Source organism: Ambystoma mexicanum, chromosome 4p (genome assembly GCF_040938575.1).
Source record: "Ambystoma mexicanum isolate Mex_15411 chromosome 4p, UKY_AmexF1_1, whole genome shotgun sequence".
Lineage (NCBI taxonomy): Eukaryota > Metazoa > Chordata > Amphibia > Caudata > Ambystomatidae > Ambystoma > Ambystoma mexicanum.
Window position 1 is genome coordinate 805059965 of NC_090927.1, and position 21602 is coordinate 805081566.

General features: G+C 47.0%; 1 protein-coding gene across 4 annotated transcripts in view; it reads left to right on the forward strand.

Moving 5' to 3' along the window:
• Positions 1-3910: 3910 nt before the first annotated feature.
• The window catches only part of HTR1E (5-hydroxytryptamine receptor 1E), a 1306842-nt gene continuing 1289150 nt past the window's right edge, over positions 3911-21602 (forward strand). For all 4 annotated transcript variants that reach the window (XM_069606356.1, XM_069606360.1, XM_069606357.1 and 1 more), the window contains exon 1: positions 3911-4411. The gene's annotated coding sequence lies outside the window, so the exon portion shown is untranslated. The remainder of the gene's footprint in view (positions 4412-21602) is intronic.

The following is a 21602-nucleotide window of genomic DNA, read 5'->3' on the forward strand; positions in this document are numbered from 1 at the left end:
CACACGGGCTCCATTGTAAACCCAAATACCTTTGTCTTTAGGATATGGATGGGCTAGTAGCATCATTTTGTGATTGCCTAATAATGCTGACCTGTGCCTGCAAGATTATTTATGCTTCTGTGCTTAATTTCTTTGTGTAGGTTCTGGCATGGCAGGGCTCTTGACTTGTCTGTCAGGGATTGTATGCCACTAGGGGCCTCTATCCATATTTTAAGTAGGACAGAAATGGGTTCTAGAGTCGTATCTTTTGCCAAATTTCTCAGATTCCCCACGCAGGAAATTACATGTGACATGGGATACCACAGAGGTGAGATTGCGTAACTAAGAATATGAAGGGGAAACCGAGAACTTTAAATTACACTGTAAAACCTCAATTTAATTTAGATAAGGAAGAATAAGCTCACCATTATGTGGGAAATATTTGCACTATGGACACAAATGGGATCAAGTAGCAATTGGAGATATACTTAAACAGGAACACATAAGAAAAAGATCAGGAACACAAGACTTGTTCAGACAGTACAAAATAGCCATGGGGAAGAGCTTATGACTTGAAACAGGTGTTGCTATAAGATTATAAGACATACAACTGTGATTCCTATTAAATTCAGATGGATGTGAGATCATAAGATATGAGAATGTAATTCCTAATAAATTATGGCACTAAACACAACAAACTCTATGGACAATTCAATATTTATTGATACGTAGAGAGTTGGCGCAAATGTGAATCCAAGTGGTCACTGGTAGTAAATTGTGGAATAGTACCCCACTTGATATTAGGAAAACATCCAACCTTCTGAAGTTTAGGAAGAAGTTTAAAACATTTTAGTTTAACTCCGCTGGTACGATGATTAGTTAGTGGCTCGATGCTTGCCCCATACTTTTCGAGTGGCTGCTGTCTCGAGCGCTGACAAACCATTCATTGGTACAAGCGCCTACCACTACTGAAATTGAAATTGAAGTGTTTACCCCAACATTGAGTATCATACTTGCTTTGAGCAACATGAATCACTGACCAGGAACTTGAGAATGTCTTTGGTCCAAATCTAAATGTGGCGCATGCAAATCTCCACAATTCTATCTCGATGTGACGCAAGCTAATCTCCACAATTTTATCTACAATTACGCATGCTAATCTCCACACTTCTATCTAGATGTGATGGATTCTAAACTCCACCTTTCTATCTAGATGTAACGCATGCTAATCTCCACAATTCTATCTACAATTATGCATGCAAATCTCCACAATTCTATCTAGATGTGTCACATGCAAATCTCCACAATTCTATCTACAATTATGCATGACAATCTCCACTATTCTTTCTAGATGTGATACATGCTAATCTCCACAAATCTATCTACGATTATGCATGCCAATCTCCACTATTCTTTGTAGATGTGACGCATGCTAATCTCCACAATTCTATCTACAGTTACGCATGCTAATCTCCAAAATTCTATCTAGATGTGAGGCATGCTAATCTCAACAATTCTATCCATTTTAAACTGCCCGAAAATGCAAACTGTGGCCAACTAACACCATTGGCTTAGTGCTAATGATGGTCTCCCTACAGAATGAAGCTAGATTCAAAGGGCTGCCTTAGAACACTAGGTTAAATGCTGACTATGGCTGATTGGCATAAATAGGCTGAATACTGGGCAAGTAGATAATGGGGTACAGTGATGGCTGTACCTCCTACCTAGACCACATTGACGATGGGGCCTATTTATATCTCTCAGATGTCCTTATCATTCAGTCCCCTGCCCTACTTTATCTTGCTGGGCTAGGTGGGTTATGTCCTAGGCAGGCATGATGCGCCTGTATTTGATGCACATTCTGCTAGGGGGCCATGGCATCTAAAGAATGTTGGTCTGAGCTAGTCTCAAGGACATAGACCGGCTGTTTACCGGTGTAGTACAATTTCCTCCTCATCTCTCATCTTCGTTCAGTACTTACTCTATGAGGTTTCCATCTTGCCCCAACAGGACCCTGGCAACTTTTCTTCTTCAGGTTCTTCCCCTTCCACAAGTTGCATACTCCCCCACCCTACCCACAATGCTCCAGTTGTTTTTGCTTCATGGTTCCCGTCAGGGACACTGGTATGCTGCTGTGTTTTGTGCCAACACACTTCCCCTTGTTGTGGCTACCCTGAACCCCTATAGGTTGCTGAGTGTTAGGGTGAGCGTCAAGGTAAAGCTCCTGGTCCTCGCTGCATAGCTGAGACTGCTGGTTCAGGAGAAACGAGATCTGACTTAGTCAGTCCACTGAAGTTGATTGGAGTGCAAGCGGCAGTCCGGTTTAGCCAATCATGTCACAGTGCTCAAATTAAGAGATATCAACCCTGCATGAGATTGGGCACAGTCGGCGGTCGGGCATAACCTCAAATGTTATATACTTATCGAGAAATCCTAAGAGCCATTTTTCATCTTCTAGCACTTGCTTTCAGATAATGTGGACATGTGAAGAAGAGCTTTGTCAGACTTGTTTATGCTTCCTCAGAAGTGACAGGAGAGAGTAGCAGAGATAAAAGGCCCCATCGTGAATGTGGTGTAGGTAGGAGGTACAGCCATCACTGTACCCCATTATCTACTTGCCCAGTATTCAACCTATTTATGCCAATCAGCCATAGTCAGCATTTAACCTACTGTTCTAAGGCAGCCCTTTGAATCTAGCTTCAATCTGTAAGGAGACCATCATTGGCACTAAGCCAATGCTGTTAGTTGGCCACAGTTTGCATTTTCGGGTAGTTTAAAATGGATTGAATTGTGGAGATTAGCATGCCTCACATCTGGATAGAATTTTGGAGATTAGTATGTTTAAATGTAGATAGAATTGTGGAGATTGGCACGCATCACATCTAGAAAGAATAGTGGAGATTGGCATGCATAATTGTAAATAGAATTGTGGAGATTAGCATGCGTCACATCTAGATAGAAATGTGGAGTTTAGCATCCATCACATCTAGATAGAAGTGTGGAGATTAGCATGCATAATTGTAGATAGAATTGTGGAGATTAGTATGGGTCACATCTAGATAGAATTGTGGAGATTTGCATGCGCCACATTTAGATAGAATTGTGGAGATTAGCATGCGTCAGATAGAACTGTAAGAGATTAGCAAGTGTCACATCTAGATAGTGATGCCACCTGCCAACCCTACTAAAAATACTTACCCTTCTGCATACACCTCTCAAACTCTGAACCAAACACAACCATACCTCTGCAGCACAACAAACTGCATGCACTTCACTACACCGCACCAACAAAACAAACCACACGTAGCCTCGCACAACAGCATAGGATGGCTACCAACTGAAAAAACACACCTGTACTCAGCGAACGGTGTAAACCTAACCGGAGCTGCCAACAACACATCAAAGCTCTCCTGCTCTTGTCTCCAGCTGAGTCCCACTCACCTCCTCTCACCGTCTTGTCTTACAGATCCGCCAGAGCACCAGGGGACCACGCATGTAGTGATAGTATGCGGTATAAATAACCTTTAACATAACATATAGGAGGCCGGGCAGTGGGCCACCTCGCTGGGCCTAGAAAGCAGACTGAACGCTCTGTGCCTCTGTTGCTGAAAGGCTGAGGTGGGGGCGGGAGAGTGAGCTGGCAATCTGCATTTAGACTAAATCCGCGGGAAACAGGAGGATGGAATTAGCAGGATTTGGAAAGATGAAAGTGAAGGTTTAGAACATTCAGTCCGGTTTTCCGTCACCAGCACTCACCAGTACAACCAAACCTTTCCTCCTTCATTTTTTCCAACCACCACCATAATGCTTACAAGTCGATAAGTGCCCGTGCCCCGCAGAACGTCGCTGCCCCTGTATCTTCCTCACCTGACACTGTGTGTCTCTTTTCTTGCATGGATGGTTGTTTGTGAAGCGAGGGGATGCCTCATCCTGTAACTATGTGAAGATCATGTCTTCCCGGTTTACCTTGGTCTCCCCCTGGAGCTCTCCTCTCGCCCAGTACTCTCCCTCCTTTAGCTCTGCCTGCAGTACTCCTGGTCGCCTCGCAGGGGTGGTGCCGCGCCTCGCACTCCATGCGCTGCGGCACTGTGCGGAGTGCGCTGATCGGTGCGCGGGATGCGCTGGTCGCCGCTCGCTCCCTGCAGGAGCGCCGGCCGAGGATCACCTGGCACTCGCTCTGGCGGCGCTCTTATTTTCTGGCTCGCGGTTTGGGATTCTGGCGCCTTTGGACTGCTCTGAGGATGTAGGGCTGGGAGGGCCTGAGGCGGACCGGAGACTGCCTCATCTGACAGCGTGGGTCCGAGCCTCTGGGGGCTCCCGATATAGAGGACCGGCGTGATACTTTGCGGAGTCCCGGGGTGCCTCGCAGGATGTGTGGTAATGAAGGAAGCCCTGGAGGGGAGATGTCCGCCCCAGGCCGGCACTGACACAGGTAAGCGGGCCGCCCGCGGTCAAACTTTCTTTTATAAGGGGAGGGGGGTGGACATGCGGATGGGGGTGGACATGCGGGGGCTGGCCTTGGTGAACGTGCATATGACACAGTGGCACATAATTAGGTCTAAGGCCGTTCTGGGTAAACTAGTGGGCTGTAGAGGCCAGTCCATTGAACAAGTTCTGATGTAGGACTGGCCAAGAGTGCACCTATCGCCTCATGGTCTGGTGAGGCGAGGGCTTTGGCGAGGCGCGTGCATTCTTGCGGTCAGACCGAACCACCTCACCAGTATATTGCGGACGGTTTCGGCAGTTTAGAGCTTCAAGTTTTCTGCGTACAGTGTTCACGTTTAAATCCCACCTCTGCTCTGTAGATAGAAGAGAGTGAAGGTAAAGGCGCGCCTTACGTGGTATGCGGGGCCTTAGCTGGCATAAAAGAGAAGTTACTGCACCCGAGGTCAATATCATGACAGTTGCGCATCGCTGCACCGCCCCAGGGGGGGTCCCAGACAGCCCGTGGGCTGGGCTGCTGATTCCGGGGCGCGCATGCAGGGCTGCGCGCGGGTCCCATCAGTCTGGGCAGTCTGCCTCTTTCTCCAACCTGTAGCTTCTACTCTCGTGCGAACAGGCGCTCAGGCACCAAGCTGTGCCCGTGCCACAGGACCGCCAGCGTCCAGCGACCCCGCCAGTCGCACCTGTGGACGGTGAACCCCACCCCTCCCCCCACTGTATTATGTGCACGGTGAAATTCATGTTTAAGAGCAGCTCTGAAATGGACATATGGTAATGCTTGGCTCAGCTGACAAGAGCAGTCCTGTGCCTGAGGACGGAATGTGCGTTTCCATGCCCCTGGGATCCGAGCTCGGCCCCGCGGGACGGCGCCTGGACGGGCGATTCATTCCCGTCGCTGCAACCTTCCCCACAATGTGCGCAGAATGACTACCACCCTAGAAGGCGCGGATTTTTAGCCCAACATATTTCCAGAACAGTGCTTTTCGTTTCCTCGTTCTGGGCAGAAGGAAGATCGGACTGAAACACTGATTTCACTGACATTTCTCTCAAGCATCTTTTTTGGGTAAGGCATTTGAGTCATTCCGGTTCGTCTTTCCAAAATGTTAATGCACGAACTTTCCAGTAGAGTATGTTGGAATGTTTGGGCCAACATTTCATTAATGCAGCACAAAAGCAACATTTTGAGAAAACAACATCTTTTTTTGCCTCACAGGAATTCTATGGCTCGGAAATAGCTGGTTTCCCCCATTGCCAGCTGGTGGCAGACTTTCCAGGCTATTGTAATTACGACCAATGAGGCCATGGGAATAAACTGCACACATGACCCAGAGTCGCCATTAGTGGAAAAGGTCGCTTTAATGTGACAGGCCACAGTTTACAAACTACGCTAACCTTGCCCATCGGCCTGACAGACTAACCAAACCGTTAACACATGTGGGTAAGCCCCCTCCCAACCCCCCCCCGCCCCATTACCCCTGTTCAAATATTGCTTCCCACTTCAACTCCCCTACATCTTCCCCAACCCTATCCATGTCTTCTCCCCGAGCCACCGCCCGTCCTTTTTCCCTACCTCTTCCCCTATCTTGTAACCCCGGGATAGCCTGTCCATCCAAACCGTACTAACCACCCTCCTTGCTGCGATAGTAATCCTTCGGCTTCGACCAACCATCATTTAACTGACCGCGTCCCCGGCATGCATAAAAACCCTCCTGAGAGGTGTTCTTTCTGCCCCACCACCAAATCCCCCTCCCCTTGTTTACGCTCCCCACCCGAAAAGCCTGACACCTAGACCTAGAAGTAGTCCCCACTACCTATTGAGACACAACCAGTCTCTTTATTTGCTAAATACTTGAAACTCCTGGCCCCCTTATACAGCCCAAGATCCCTTCCTTTAACCCTCTCCACTGAACAATTCCTCCCTTCTCTCCTACTCCACCCGCACCTTCCTCTTTTCCCATTACCCCTCCCCCTGTAAAAGCCCTTGGGCCAATTATAAGCACTCCTGCCAGGTTCTTCCTTCTCCCTGCCCATAGCATCCTTTCCAGCCTACCTTGAGGGCCACCCCCGCCCCATTCACGAAACCCTTTTCCGCATGTAACGTGCCCTTTACCTCTGCACACCATGGCTCAATACTTATAAACAGAAAAAAGGGGAAGTAGAGGTGCACGCTGGGAGTTGCTGTCAATCAGATTCAAAAGTGTATATCGGTGATGGTCTTTCACAGTCGTTACTCAAAAGTTTAGGTGCTCCTGTGTGAATCGTGGCTACAAGACAGGTAACCAAAAGGAAAGATAAGAGGTCCACCCACTGATGGGGGAAAACAGCAGGGCACACTGTGGTCTGATAAAAATCTGCACAATATTAAATAAGCAATAAGTACAGTGCTGGAAGCACAATCAAACAGATAATTTAATCAAAATATTAACTCAAAGAATGCACAATTTAGCACAATTGTCAATAAAAGTTATGTTGGTCATAGATGTTAGACAAACTCATCACGTTTAAACACAGGGGCTTAAGCAATCATGGCTGAGTGATCTGAATTTGAGCTTTCGAAATACATAAATGAATAATGTATATTTTAGGTTGTTATTCCCTGAGGGGAGTGGTTGTAAGACTCCATTTTCTAAATAAATAGTTAAATAACTGACCTGTGGTCCAAAGAATGTCCCAATGGTCGAGGGAAATGTTACGTTGGTTCAAAGCCAAACGTGGAGGAACAGAGAACAAAACTCTGTAGTGATCCAAAATAGTTCACGTTGAAGTAGTTGCTTTGTGAGATTACCCCCTCTGCTTGGTAAGGATACATGTTCCAGTATGATGAATTTGACTTGCGCAATCGAGTGTGACTCCTTAATGAAGTGTTGGGCCACTGGAGATCTTTCTGCCTTAAGTCGGATGTTTGATTTGTGTGGACTATTTTACTTCGGGATGACCACAAGAAAAGCCAAGACCAGGTGGTCTGAACACAAATAGAACATCCAACTTGAGGCAGAAAGATCTCCAGTGGCCCAACACTTCATTAAGGAGTCACAATGGATTGCACAAGTCAAATTCATCATACTGGATCATGTATCCCTACCAAGAAGAGGAGGTCATCTCACTAAGCAACTACTTCAACGTGAACTATTTTGAATTGATTGATTAGATTCAGTGTCTCTGATAGGGATGAACATTGACTGAGACATGAGTTGCCATTTAGAACTCACAGGTAGTTCACCCAGAAACCATGGTTCCCAGCTGAGCCTTTTTCAAACCCCCTATGGATGCTCATTTTTTCTTCCAATGAAAATCTTTACAGGACATATGCCTCCAAAGCGGCACCACCACCGTATATCGTCCCTGGCCTTTATTGACTCCTTCCATCTAGAGATGTAACGGTATTACGGTATACCGTTAAAGATACTGTGAACCACTTAATTGAACAATAATAACCGTCACATTGTTTATACCGTTATACCGTTTATACCGTTAAGTGTGCTTTTGAATCTGATTTGGAAAGGCTGCAGTAACCAAGTGCTGCGCAGTCTTGGTCTTGCACTGTTGGATGTGCAGTCTGCCAAGTAGTTTCAGTTGGAGCAGTTTTTAGTGCCATTCAATCAACCACACGTGCCTGACACAAAATCAATATGTTAGCAATAGGAAAAATAGACACAGTGTCAAGAAGCAAAAGGGCTTACTTTGGGTTGGCGGCTTTGGGGTTTATATATTTATAATGGATAATGTTCTCTAAACATATGACAATGGGGGATTTCCCTGGTTCTATCATTGAATTTACATATAATAAGTCACACTGCGAAATTCACTAATCTCTGTGGGTATTCCCTGCTGCCATACCAAAGGGTAACATGTCCGTGATTACTTAACACCTTTTGGCCCGAGCCTAAATGACCACTTAAGAAAAGCTATTCAGTTTGCTTTGCCAGTCGCCGCAGGGCTCCGCCCCTCCTCCTCTCCACACGTGTGTTTGTTTGGGGGAAGCAAGGGGTGGTATTTCAGTGGAAAGTATGTTGAAAACCCCAATTCTGGCCCTGGGTGTCTGGTTTTGTTTGTGATGATAAATCTGACAATTTATGACCTTTTAGAAAATATTTGTTAAGATTTAGTCAACTCCACCTGCTATACCGCGATAACCATGATATACCGTCATTTGGCAAGAAGGTTATCGTACCGTCATAAAACTAATACCGTGACACCCCTACTTCCATCAGCAACTGGTCAACCCTTATCCAGTACTGCTCTTACTGCACTGCATCTGCGAAAAGAAATGACAAAATGAGACCACACCAAAGAACACCCCCACAGTTTACAGCACTCCGCTCCCCCTGCTTGCCTTACCCATTCCTTGCCCTCCTTTTTTGTAGTGTGGATTGGGCAAGATCTTGGTACAACTGTACCTCTGCTCCATTGATCCCCGGCGGGCATGTGGATCTTGCTGCTCACAAAATGTGCTCTTTCTGGTTGTACAATGTTACAGCACATCCCTTGGTCGCTAGGCTGGCACCATCCTCTGCGGGCCCACCCTATGTATGCGATTGGTCTGGACTGGCTCCTCAGTGCCCCCTGCCAGGATGTCAGTGAACAATTGTTGCACAGTGTCCTTCAGGTCCTTGTCTGTGACCGACTCTGAAAGATTTTTAATCCTATTGTTGGATCTCTGTGATGGATTTTCAAAGTCTTCGCATTGGATTTCCAAATTGTGTGAGGCAAGAGAGGTGTTCCAGAGCTTCATCACTTTTCTATGTGTCTTCCTCCATATTCTGGATTGCCCTTTCCATCGTGTCCGTCCTCTCTTCTAGCTGAACCATATCGATTTTCAAATCCTGCACTAACTGTTTCATGTGTGCCTTTAGCACTTCGAACTGAGATTGAAAAGATGCCATAAACTGGCCATGGAATTCTTTGAACCAGTTCTGCAGATCGTCTTTACCATTGCACCCTCTTCTCGCGTCCCCAGCGTCGGTGCGTCTTATCTATCTCGCCCACCTGTGGTCTGTGGCGGGGTCTCGAAACTCCACAGATTTCTGATGCTGTTCTCTTGGCGTGCCTGGGCGGATTCTGATCAGCAATCGTTCCTTTCCCCTTACTTTTGGACATGAAGGCAACGTGGGGCTCTCTTAGTATGTTCTTGTCCTGGCGTCATGGGTATCAAAGCCAGAAAGGCGCGGGTGAAGTTTTCGAGGTTCTTCCGATAGGCCTCGTGTTGGTTATGCCATTTCGTTAGTGTTCGAGGTATGCCCCAAGTATTGGCCCCTCCTATGCCCCCTTGCTTCTGGTGAGAGGTGTGATGTTCGTATGAGTGAGGAGTCAGTTCATGTGTTAGGATCCACACCCACTGGCCACTCGATCTCTATGTCAGGGGTATCCTAGCTCACTGATCTGGGTGGGCCAGTTCCTGGACTCATGTAGTGCCTGCAGAAACGCAGCATGCAGAAGGGCCCCTCTTTACCGGTGTGTTCCGCTTCACAGACTGGCGTCTACCCTGGAGGTGCCTCCCTCCGAGCGGGCTCCAAGCAGGAAGGCTCCAGCTTCTCCCAGCTGTCCATGCTTTTTTTGGGGCAGCCGCCTGGTCCGCACACACCAGCCCTTCCTCTCTCCACCTCCGGTGGCTAACGGACGCCTTCCCCACTTTCACTCAGCCAGCCGCTCCTCGTTGCCGTCCACGACGAGACCGCTATGTGTGCAAAGCTGTGATGCGCCAAACAAGGGCAATTTTCTGGGGCCGGAGGAAGCGTATTCCTCTGTATCGTCTGTATTGGGGACAATGCATGTTCCAGGCGCCGGAGCGTCCACCCGCCTCGCTACCGCTGGCCTCCCAGTGTCGCGCACCATTTTCCCTGATGGCGGGCAGCTGTCTCTCGAGGGGTCCCGCTGCTCGTAATGTAGTATCCCCGTGGCAGTTTACCACGTTGCTTTATTATTTGCTATATATGCGGCCTGGTGGGGACGGAGCGTCTCACACACGTCTGCCTATGCTGGCTGCCATCTTGGAATTCTCCCACCCCCTTTTAAGGAGCAAAAATGCCCCCCCCTTTTTCCATGTACCCCAGGTGCAGGGGACCTGAAGCCTCTGGCCCTTTAATTAAGCTGTAACATATACTCTTGTTTTTTTGTTTAAAAAAATAATAAAGAACCCCCCTGAGCTGCCTCCCCCTTAAACCACCCCACCCCCTCGCTGCCCTAAAGTAAACCCGCTTCCACAGATAGCGCTGACACCTGGTTGCACAGCAGCCTCGGCTCGCTGAGCGTTGCACCACACTGCCCCCCTGGTGGCGTGCTCTGCTCAGCGCACTCTCCCTCTCATAAATGGCACACTATGGAGCTCCCTGCACCGGGAGCCGGAAAGACTCACAAAGGCTCCCCAATGTCCCCACAGCCCCCAGCCCGAACAAAAGAATGTGGCTCAAACCTGGGTCAGCCGATGTGCCCAGACCCACGCCACCAAGAACATGACAGGGCCCAGAAAAAACCCACTCTGAAAAAACACGGTGGGGCCGCGCACCACACACTTGCCTAAACTGCCAAGGGGTGCAAGGAAAAGGGAATCCTCCCTCCTGGCGTAAACTATATTGAGTATATATATATTTTATATATATTTTATTTACCCGCCTGCTCCCATCTGACAATCTTCCAAATCCCAAAAACTTCACTGCTTACTGCCCGGCCCTACCCGACATGAAAAACTACCTAGAGGGCAAAGCAGAAATGGGAAGACGATCGGCATCTACTGCCGACTGTTCTCGAAACTTCGCCAACACCTGTATAAATAGACTGGGGGGTGCTCTGCCCCCAAGCCTGGCTCACTGACCTTAGTGCAGCGCCCAAACCTCCCCGGGAGCAACGCAAAACGCGTGCACCCGAGGCCCTCCCCAACACATGGTTCTCAAATGCTGGGAATTCTATTCGCAAGAAGACAAGATCTACTGTGTGTATTCCCGCCAAATTGCATATGTGTAGGAAGTAAAATCGAATGCAAAATGGTGTAAAACAAAAGTCTGCATGTCATTGAATTGCCACCGCGCCACTGTAGGCCCAGGAGAGCTGGACATACAGAGGAAGTCTAAATATATAATATGAGAAAGTTCTCCATGTTTCCCCAAAGTCAGAAGCATGTGCTATAGCTCCTCCATTCCAGTTGGTGGGGTGGGGGAGGGGCAGGGGGGTAAACCCCAGACTCTGGCACCAGACTAAGGCGAGTGTCGGGTTTGAAAAGTGTAGAGAAGGCTAACGAATCTGGGGTTCACAGAATCTTTGAAGGGGGGTATTATTCAGCAAGTGAGGGACAATGTAATGCCAACTGTGCTGCTTTAACCACTCTGCTGGTCCCACAGCTGGTCTTGAGAATGAAGCAGACCTCCGCCACCTGAAAAACCTGACTCTGGAACAAAATCCCCATATCTACAACGACGGACTTCAATTCAGGAGATAACTGTAGACCTCCCTGTCACACATCTTCTGCGTCCCCGGGGCCTCCCAGATTTATCCCTTGAGCTATGTCCACCACCTGTCCATCCTAACACATCACAGGTGAACGTGCACTGCATAATGCATGTGCTCCCTAACAGCCTTGTGCTTTGCTGCCCCTTAGAAGCTATACAAATACCCCCAGTAAAATAATACAGTTAACTATAATTTGGATCAGTATGGAGCTCATTTTGCTCCAAATCAAAATTTGGCGGCGGGGAGCCATTGCGTGTAGACATACATGTAGGCATCTCTATGCTGCCAAATGTTGGTGATTTGAAGGCGGAGTGCAAATGCACAGGGCAGTCTTTACAATTCCAATTAAACGCTGCCTGCCATGCTCACGTGGCAGGCAGAGTGTACAATGGCCCTCGGAGTACTCCGGCTTTCTGCTGATGCATTAAGCTGGCAGGCTTTATAGGGATCCCCAGCATTTGCACTGGCAGAAAATGCCCGCCTGCACAAATGCTGGGGCATTTATATGGTAGAGGGGAAGGGAGGCGATGGAAACGCAAGTTGCATTCTGCTCCTGCTCTCCGTCATACAAAGGGACGAAAATGAGCCGTAACATAAATGTATGGTGGGAAAAGCCTCACGCAAGTCTTTTACCTAATAAATTTACGTTACGCTCATTCGAAAATGAGCTCCTAAGTGAAGCATCCCAAGAACACCCTTTGTATTGGGGGAGGGAGTCTAGGAATGTGTGAATGTTGTACATTTTGACATGATCACCCCAGAGCATGAACAAACATTTTTGTGACAACGTCAATGCTGCATGCAAAGCAGGGTTGGCGATCCCTTCGAAGTCACCTAAAAACATGGTTTCCCATATTTCCTCTCGAAGCGAAGTCTGGCTTTGCATCCAGGTGGCAGATCATCACACCCTGTACCTGCCTTGCAAAACACGCGCCCAGATGCCCCGGGGCAAGGTGCGCACTACAAATAAAATAATTACAAATACATGCCGAGAGCTGATCTTTAAGCAAAGTCACGGCATAACTTTTGTCACTTTTTCAAAGAGTAGTTTCTTAGTAGTGGCTATTTCTAGAGGTTCTGAATGAACTCTGGGAAGCCAGCCGATGATGTAATGCTACTGTACCTTCTGGACATAGACAAGTCCTACCCAATATGTATCGAGTAAGGATTTCCTTTTTCTCGTGAGAATGTTTGGGAAGTGAATCTTCCCCAGTAAATGTAGGTCTCGCCATATCGGTATGCCTTAGAAAGGCAGCAGGAATCCCAGAGTATTTTTCCCTATACGATTTATTTTCTAGTTTTCATGTTAGAACACATCGGTCCAAATCTATCATCTAAATGCATGCAATTACTTGTTATGTGTCAATTTGATGTAGTCTCTTTTTGCGAGGGGGACTGTCAGAACAAGTTCTACTAAACCGTTGCAAGACTCCCTGGGTCTGAACCGTCCATTTTAGGGTTACAAGGTGCAATTTCAACTCGCCCACTTGACAGAGACCAAACTCTTCCTCGTCCGGAAACAGATACAACCTTGAGCTCTCTGGATGCTTAGGACTACAACTACCATGAGCCCTAACCAACTCAGTCAATAGTGAGGGGTCATGGAAGTTGTATTTCAAAACATCCGGACCCTTGCGTAGAGCAAAGCATTGTTGAATCACTGCTATTCCGGCTTTGAGAATGCAGTCCAGGCATCGGCCCCAAGCAACCAGTCACCAGCAGACAATATGACATCCTGTTCAGATTTGTCTCAAAATGTGGTAGGATAGAAATGGAATTCCACTTTAAGCAACACAAACACTCTCATGCTTTTGGACACGCTATTAGCTGCAGCAATGCTTATCATGAAGCACATGTAGTGTAGGGGGTGTGGACCATACCCTGGTCTTATTTGTTTGTTTGTTTGTTTATTTATGGGGCACCCGAAAACCCTTGGGTAGCTGGGCGCACAGAATAACAAGAATGCTTAGAACTTGGTTACAGGTTGCATATTACAGGTTGTTGGTAACATAAATTGTATACAGTAATTACATTATGTACATTCTTTACATGTAAGGGTGGAAAGGTAACAAATTATATACAGTAAATACATTATGTACATTTTACATGTAAGAGGGGAGGGGTATTTGTGTCATCAGGTCACAATGCTCAGGGTCACCAGTTTCAGAGGTCATTGCGTCGAAGCCAGGTGCGGGTATGGTGCCTGAAGCTTTTGTAGGGCTGGTCCCTTCTTAGTTCAACTGGTAGGGCGTTCCAGTACTGGGCTGCTTGCACAGGGAAGCTATTACCTCCTGTTTTTTTAGTAGGAATTTGTCTCCCCTTTGTAACAAGGCCTGCCGGCAGGCCTCATATATGTTTTAGGGCATCACATAAGGGGCCTAGAGTATGTTGGGGTCCTCAGGTGGAGATAATCATAGTCTGAAGTTCCCCAGATAATAATAGAAATGCATTAGATGCTTTGGGCAAAATGGTTTATTGAACTGGGGCGTTGGACTTGAGAGCGGGGAACTGTTCTGGCATTTCCAGAGATTATAAAAGGTCCTGGCGTGATAGGTTTTATCGTTGGGTTGTTTAATTTCTCTACAGCATTTAGATGCGGAGTGCCTGCTTCAAGGAGAAGTCTGATGTCAAGTGAGCTTATTATGTTCTCTGCAGGTATGTCAAACCTTTAGCTCCCAGAATGTGTGCACGTGTGTTCTGGATTTACCTTTCATAAGCACCGATTTCTTCTCATCTAATGCTGATGAGGAGGTTCAGAGCAAGATTGCTGATGCACCTCTAGTCACGCGCTGTGTGCTGGCCTGCGCGTGCAAGTCCCACAGTGGGCCCGGGGAATATTCAGTCGCCGAAACAGTCGCAGCTGCAAAGAGGCAGCAATGGAGGCTCCTAAGCTGCAGTTCTTCCGATGGAGGCCACCTGGGTCCCCATCAGAGACTCTTTCTTTGATTCCCCCCCATGCCTCCAGGGGCATCAGACAAATAGACGCTCGTATTATACGACGAAGGCAGGCAACATTGGCACATGACTGGCACCTACTAGAAGATTTCCATTATTTGTCCTGATAGATCGCCACGTTGAGGCGTCCACAAGAGAAAAGGGGCCGCTCCACCTGGCACTAGCATCTAAAACAGGCCTCTGTAGGAATTGAAAGCTGAATTTAAGTATCTTAACCCATTTCCGAGGAAGGACTTGAATGCTTGCTGTCGTCATGGTGAATCCTCAGAAAGCACCCTTCTGTTATCCCTCGAGTTCGAGGTATAGCATTTGGAGTTGCAGTTCTCTAAGACTGACAACACAGCCAGGTTGGCTGTTTACACAGTGCTGGTAGTTGCACCGGGCTATGTCCTGTTTGCCTGCCCTGATGGCCATCATATGTGAGAGTTAGAACGTCGGTGTGTGCTCTGTGCACAGGTTCTGTGTGTTTTAAAAGACTTCCTTTCGAAAGTGGTGGTTTGGTCGTGCATTTTTGGTCGAACACGTCGACAGGTTTTTTTTGTTGCTATGGTGGTACCCCCATAACACCCAACCTCACCCCTCCCTCCCTACTCCCCTTCCCACATATACATGTATATATATGCAATTGGCCGATTTGACCAAACGTGCACGACCAAACTGTAGACTTTTAAAATAAAGTATTTTAAAACACGAGATACCACGTGCACAAACAGCTCAGGGAATTTGTATTTTGCATTTGTATTTTATTTATACATCGCGTAACGCCTGAGCACTTCACAAAGATCAGAGCGGTACAACAATAGGATTTGAAATGCAAAATCAATTAGCGAGTAGGTGTTTTTCAGTAGAATTTTAAAAAGAGAGAGAGAAGTCAGAGGCCGAATAGACAGAGGGAGGGCATTCCATTGCTTACGGGTAAGGAGGTAAAAGGAGCGGAAGCGCAGGGGCTATGGGGAACAACCAAAAGAAAAAGAAATTGGGAGTGAAGGGAGCAAGAGGGAGAATAGAAAGAGACCAATTGAAGAGACATAGGAGGGAGCGAGACCCTAGAAACATTTGAATACCAAACAAAGAAATGAAAACAGAAGTCAGGATTCAAAGTCGGGCTTCAGAATTCAGCCACCGAAGACAGTGCATGGCAGAGGAAATGGAGTCATAAGGGGAAAGGCTGCAGAGGATGTGGATCGAAGAATGATAAATAGAGCGAAGTCGAGCAAGACGATAGGCCGGGAGACCAAGTCATAGGCTGGAACAATAGAATAAGCGAGAGAAGACTAAGGATGAGATAAGGGGTTGGGAAGCATGAAAAGTTAACAATGTTGAAAAGTTGAAATCGGCAAGATCAATAGATATGGGATGAAAATGAGCGGTCAAAAATGACTCACGGTTGCGGGCTGAGGTAAAGACAGGGAATAACAAAGGGGGAAAAGAGACAGAAGAGAGAGGGGGAGGGATGATACAGGCAGGAAAGAAAAGGACTTCCGTTTTTGAAGGATTAAGATGTAGATAGTGAGAAGACATCCAAGATTGGATGAATAATAAAAAGGCTGAGAGTGGATAGAATTCGAGAAAACGAGGAAGACAGAAAGATCTGCGAGTCATCTGCATAGAGATGGTAAGACAAACCAAAGGAAAAAAAGAACCAATGGGAGAGAGAGAGAGAGAGAAAGAGAGAGAGAAAGAGAGAATTGGACCAATAGCAGACCCGTGAGGCACACTGTAGGAAAGAGGGAGAACCTGAGGGGCCAGCCCAGGAGACAGAAAAGGTGCAGCTGGAGATATAGGATTGAAAGCAATTCAGGAAAGAACTCACTAGGCCAAGATGAGAAAGAGGACAGAGCAGAGAGCGATTGACAGTATCAAAAGCTGCTGAAACATCAAGGAGTACAAGGAGAGAGGAACGTTTAGCATAGCATGAAGATAGGAGAGCCTCCGAGACCGCCAGAATGGAGGTCATAGTAGAATGACTGGGATGAAACCCAGATTGAATGGGAGGAAGAAGAGTGTTGGTTGACAAAAGATGCGACTTGGGTGTAGACAACAAGTTACAATGGTTGAGAGATAAGAAGGGTGAGAGTGAGATGGAGTGAAAATTGGAGGGGGAAACAAGGATCAAGTGTGAGTTTTCTGAGGATGTGGAGAATTGAAGCATGCTTAAAAGAAGCAGGAAAAGTAACAGAGAAAAGCGATGGGTTAAATAGAGCAATGATGTAGGATAGACAAGAATAGTCCACTACAGAGATTAAAGAGGAAGGTAAAGGGGCAGCAGTGGGATGCGCATGGGTCAGAACGGTGGAGATACCGGAGTTAGAAAGTGAATGGAAAGAAGGAATTTTGTCAGTGCGTAGAGAGTTAAGTGGAGACAGGGAAGAGGGTGAAGGAGTAGTAGAAGATGAAACTGAAGACCGAAAGGAGGGAGATTTTTGAAGAGAAATAGTTAGCAAAACCTGAATCTGAGAGTGAAGAAAGCGAGGCACTGAGTGGTGGGGGACGCAAGAATGTGATTTATGTTAAGTAATAGAAAGCCTGGAGAAGAGAGAATCAAAAAGAGTATTAAAGTACTGTGTTTTAGCATAGAGTAGTATTGTAGGTTGAATGAAGAGTAGACATGAGATCCAGATCAGTGGTAGGCATGGACGGACTTAAGCCAACATTGCTTGGCCCGATTGAGAAGTTGATGAGCTGAATGAAGGGCAGGACCATCCAGGGTTGTGATGACTTATGAGAAGGATAAAAGGGTGCAGAAGGATAGAGGAGATTTAGGGTGTTCGTCAGGCTAGTAGAAAGGAGTAGTGAATCAGGGTCCATTAAAAGGGAAGCAAATACATCAAGAGACGGGAGAAGGGAAATAGGGGCAGAAGAGAAGGATGAGATAGTAAAAATTCTATGGTCATAATGGAGGAAATCCAAGGGAGAAGGAGGGAGCGGAAAAGAGAAGGCTAAGAGGAAGTTATTAGAAAGAGCGAGGTAAAGTGGAGATTAAGGAGAGGACAGGCGTCATTGAAAAAATAGGTCCCAAGAGAACCCTGAAATGTGTGTGGGGGGCGTGATTTGAGATAAGTAGTAAGGTTTAAGAATAGGGATTAAAAGAACAGATGCATGGGTTGAGGAGAGATGAAGGTTAAATTAATCTACAAGGAATAGTGGATGGTCAAAAGGTAGAAGAGAGGAAAGGAGTGAGCCAAGATCATCCCAAAAGGTGGTGACGGGCCAGGAGGGTAGTAGATCACCACGAGAGCAAGGAGAAATGTAGATGAATGGATAGCATAATGGTATTCAATGGACAGGGGCATAGGAAGTGCAAACTTGGTGGAAGAGAAGTTGGAGGAACAGAAGACAGGATACCAACACCTCCACCACGGCCAGAAGAGTAGGGGGTGTGGGAGAAAAAAGGAGTGTTGAGAAGACAGTACAGCAGGAATTAAAGTATTGGAGGAAGAAAGACAGGTTTTGGAAAAACAGAGAAATTTCAGAAGGAAACAGGAAAACATGTCAAGAGCAGAATGAGCTTTATTGTTGATTAAACGAATGTTCCGAAGGCCAACATTGAGGATTTTGGTAAGGTACATGGTAGTGTGATACATAAGGTAATTGTAATTCACCCAGGAATGCTGGGTGAAAGCTTTGAATGGAAATCCTGTGTGAAGGTTGGCTGGGGGCTGAGCTGGAGTCACTATGGTGGCTAGTGGGTATCTCCTATGTCTTTCGGACATATTGGTTTATAAAGAAACCTATGAAGAACCTGAAGAATAAGGCCATTTAATATTTGCACTGAAGCTACTGCCTGTCTATAGCTGAAACCGCTTTAGCATCATAGCACTTTCCATCTTTGAGGAAAATATGTTGTTGTTTCCACACAGAGGTGATTGGTTGATCTCTTGGGCTTTTAAAACAAGACATTACAGAATGTGTGAGATTTCTCAATTTCTGCGAGGCCAATGTAGTCTGATCTTGGACTATGCTGCCCTGCTTCATCAACTAGCAAAGGATCTCCGCACTGCGTAAGTCTTCCAGGAAAGTCTGTGTGGCCAATCGCACAGAGAGCGGGAGAAACAAGCAAGCCTGTCTCTGAATTGTGCGTAGTCTCTTTTCTTGTGGACAAGAGAACTACATGTTTTGCAGAGGCACTTGTTGCAGGAGCAGCCATGCCATAGGGTTTTGATCTCAGATGCACTCCCCAGTTTGGTCCGTGCCTACATGGGGAGATTCTGATCTAGGGTATTTTTTATCAAGGAAGGAAAGAACGCCTCCCTAATCGCTGATTGGGCCAGTGAACCCTAATTCTCCTGACGCACCTGCTCCCTTACCAATCAAAGGCCCTCTTCTACCCTCAGACCTTTACTTGTAACCTCCTTTGGTTTTCTCCTGTGAACAGTGCTGGGCTGCTTCTCAGTTAGTTTTATGCTTTATATAAATCCCATAAACACAAGCATCATCCTGGAACTGAGAGGTCAAGATGGCACTGAAGTTGTCCCCACCAGTGCCGAATGATTTGTTCAAACAGCCGATAGCAAAACCGGCGTGCTAGACCTGGTGTTCTTGCCTGTGAAATGTGTTCAGTGTAGGATTGGACCCTGGAAAACAGAATGCACCTATCACCAGGGCATGTCACAGGCCTGAAAATCCTGCAAGTGGATGAACCCACAAACACCTCTGAGAAGACCAGAAAGGGGGTTCACAAAGATCTTTTACCCATTCTTACCAATACTCTCTGTATGCAGATAGCACATATATTGACACTAGCAGTAAACAGGAATTGCTGCAACTTTGTTCGCTAGAAATGCATCAGTAATGTGTTCTCTAGTTAAAAGTGCCTCATTTATTCATTACTTCATATCTGATTGCATTCATAAACCATATTTTTAATTTAGACGTGACATATCCCTTGTTCACAAACTATTCTTGCACATGCTGTTCTAGAAGAGTTTAATATGTATCATGTGGATGCCCCGCCTGGACTTGGTGGTGGTACTGATGTTCTTTTTGAGCACTCCTGGCCATTCCCAAGGTAATGGTACCTTCCACATCATCAATGGAATTGTTGGTATCTAGAGATAAATTAACCCTCTCCTTCCCTTATTGGTTTACTGCTTTGGCTGAAGATCTATCCATAAAAACCATACTACTGGGAAAATTGTTTTTTGGAACCTTAACTCTAGAAGCTAACTTGAGATCCTGGATTTTTGGCAGCTGGTTTCTGGCCCTGCACCCATTAAAGGTCACACGTTTGAGCTCGTTTACCCCTCTTTTGCCCCATACTGTTGTCCTGTGCTTATCATTTTGCTGCCCCTTTTCCCCTTCTAAACGGTGCAAGCAGAGCGCCATTGGACATCTGATAGATAGCACGACCCTCTCACAAGAGGGCTGAGTTGGCGCTCTGCTCAGTGCCATCTAATGTAACTACCTGGTTGATCCTGCCCAGAATTCGCAGTTCCCCTTGGCCAGCAGGGACACTGTGCAGTGCATCTCACTGACATATCCCCACATTACCAGGAGGGGTGCCTCACATGCCATCACTGCCACAGCCCAGCTCTCTCACATTGGCACCCCATTGCCAGGAAGGGCTCCTCAGTATCTTTCAACGCCATGGCCTGGAACACTGCTTGGCACGCCACCTGTCACCAAAGGGCTCCTGTAGATGGTACAATTGATCTGCAGAGCTGGGCCAGTCCTCTCGTCGCTCTGGGTAGGCAGTTATCCTTTTGGTGAGGTCCACATGTGGTTGAGTGATGTTGGCATAGCCCACAATGAAACCTCTGGTATTAGTTGCAGAATCCCAGGAAACTCTGCAAGTCCTTCAGGGTCTGAGGTCGTGGCCAGGTCAGGAGGGCTGCCATCTTTGCTAGCTCCACAGCAATGTCATCCACAGAGACAATGGGCCTCATCACGAGTTGGGCGTTATCCTTACCACCCGCACTAATAGTGTTACTGCCAACCGTTTCGGGGCTATTAACGCCCGGTCAAGGGTTGGGCAGTAACTGTATTCCCCATTACCCATTGGCTTCATTGGACACAATGGTTAAGTGCGCCCAAAAATGGGAATTTTTCTAGCGCATTTGCCCTCAGCTCAGAGCTGGAGGTAAACACGCCAGACCCATGTTTGGGGGGACCCTTAAATGCAACGGTAATAGCATTACCGCTGCATGTAAGGGTGACCACCCAACTCGTGATGCGGCCCAATGTGTTTGATGTACTTGATACTCGTCTGGCAAAACTGGCACCTGACCACGCTGACCTTTAACCCTGGCTCCTTTAGGTGATCCAGCACCTTTATGAGCATCTTGTTGTGTTCCTCCAGGGTCCTGTCAAACTCAGTGATGCTATCAAGGTAGATGGTGCTTGCCACTGACTACCTCTCCATAAGGCTCCGGAATGTTGCTGGCATGCCGGAAATCCTCTGTGGCATCCTGTCGAACTCATAGAACCCAAGAGGGCAGATGTGGGCTGTCTTCTCACTCTGTTCACCAGATTTGATAATAGCCACTCCACAAGTCAGGACTGAAAATCACTTACATTTTGTCTGGCAGCCCAATGCATCATCCACCCTGGGCATGGTGTATAGCTCCATAATAGGGTGGATGCTAAGGCAATGATAGTCGATGCACATGCTTGCATACAATTGTCCAGGTTTCAGGGTACATCCTCCATATCTCCTGGGGCCAGGTATCACAATCTTCTGCAAGGGCACACATCACCCACACACCCCTGGTGTTTTACTCTGTGGACCTTACCGATGCCCCAAGGGTTGTTGAAAATATCCTTGCTGAGCAGGGTGATCGGTTCCA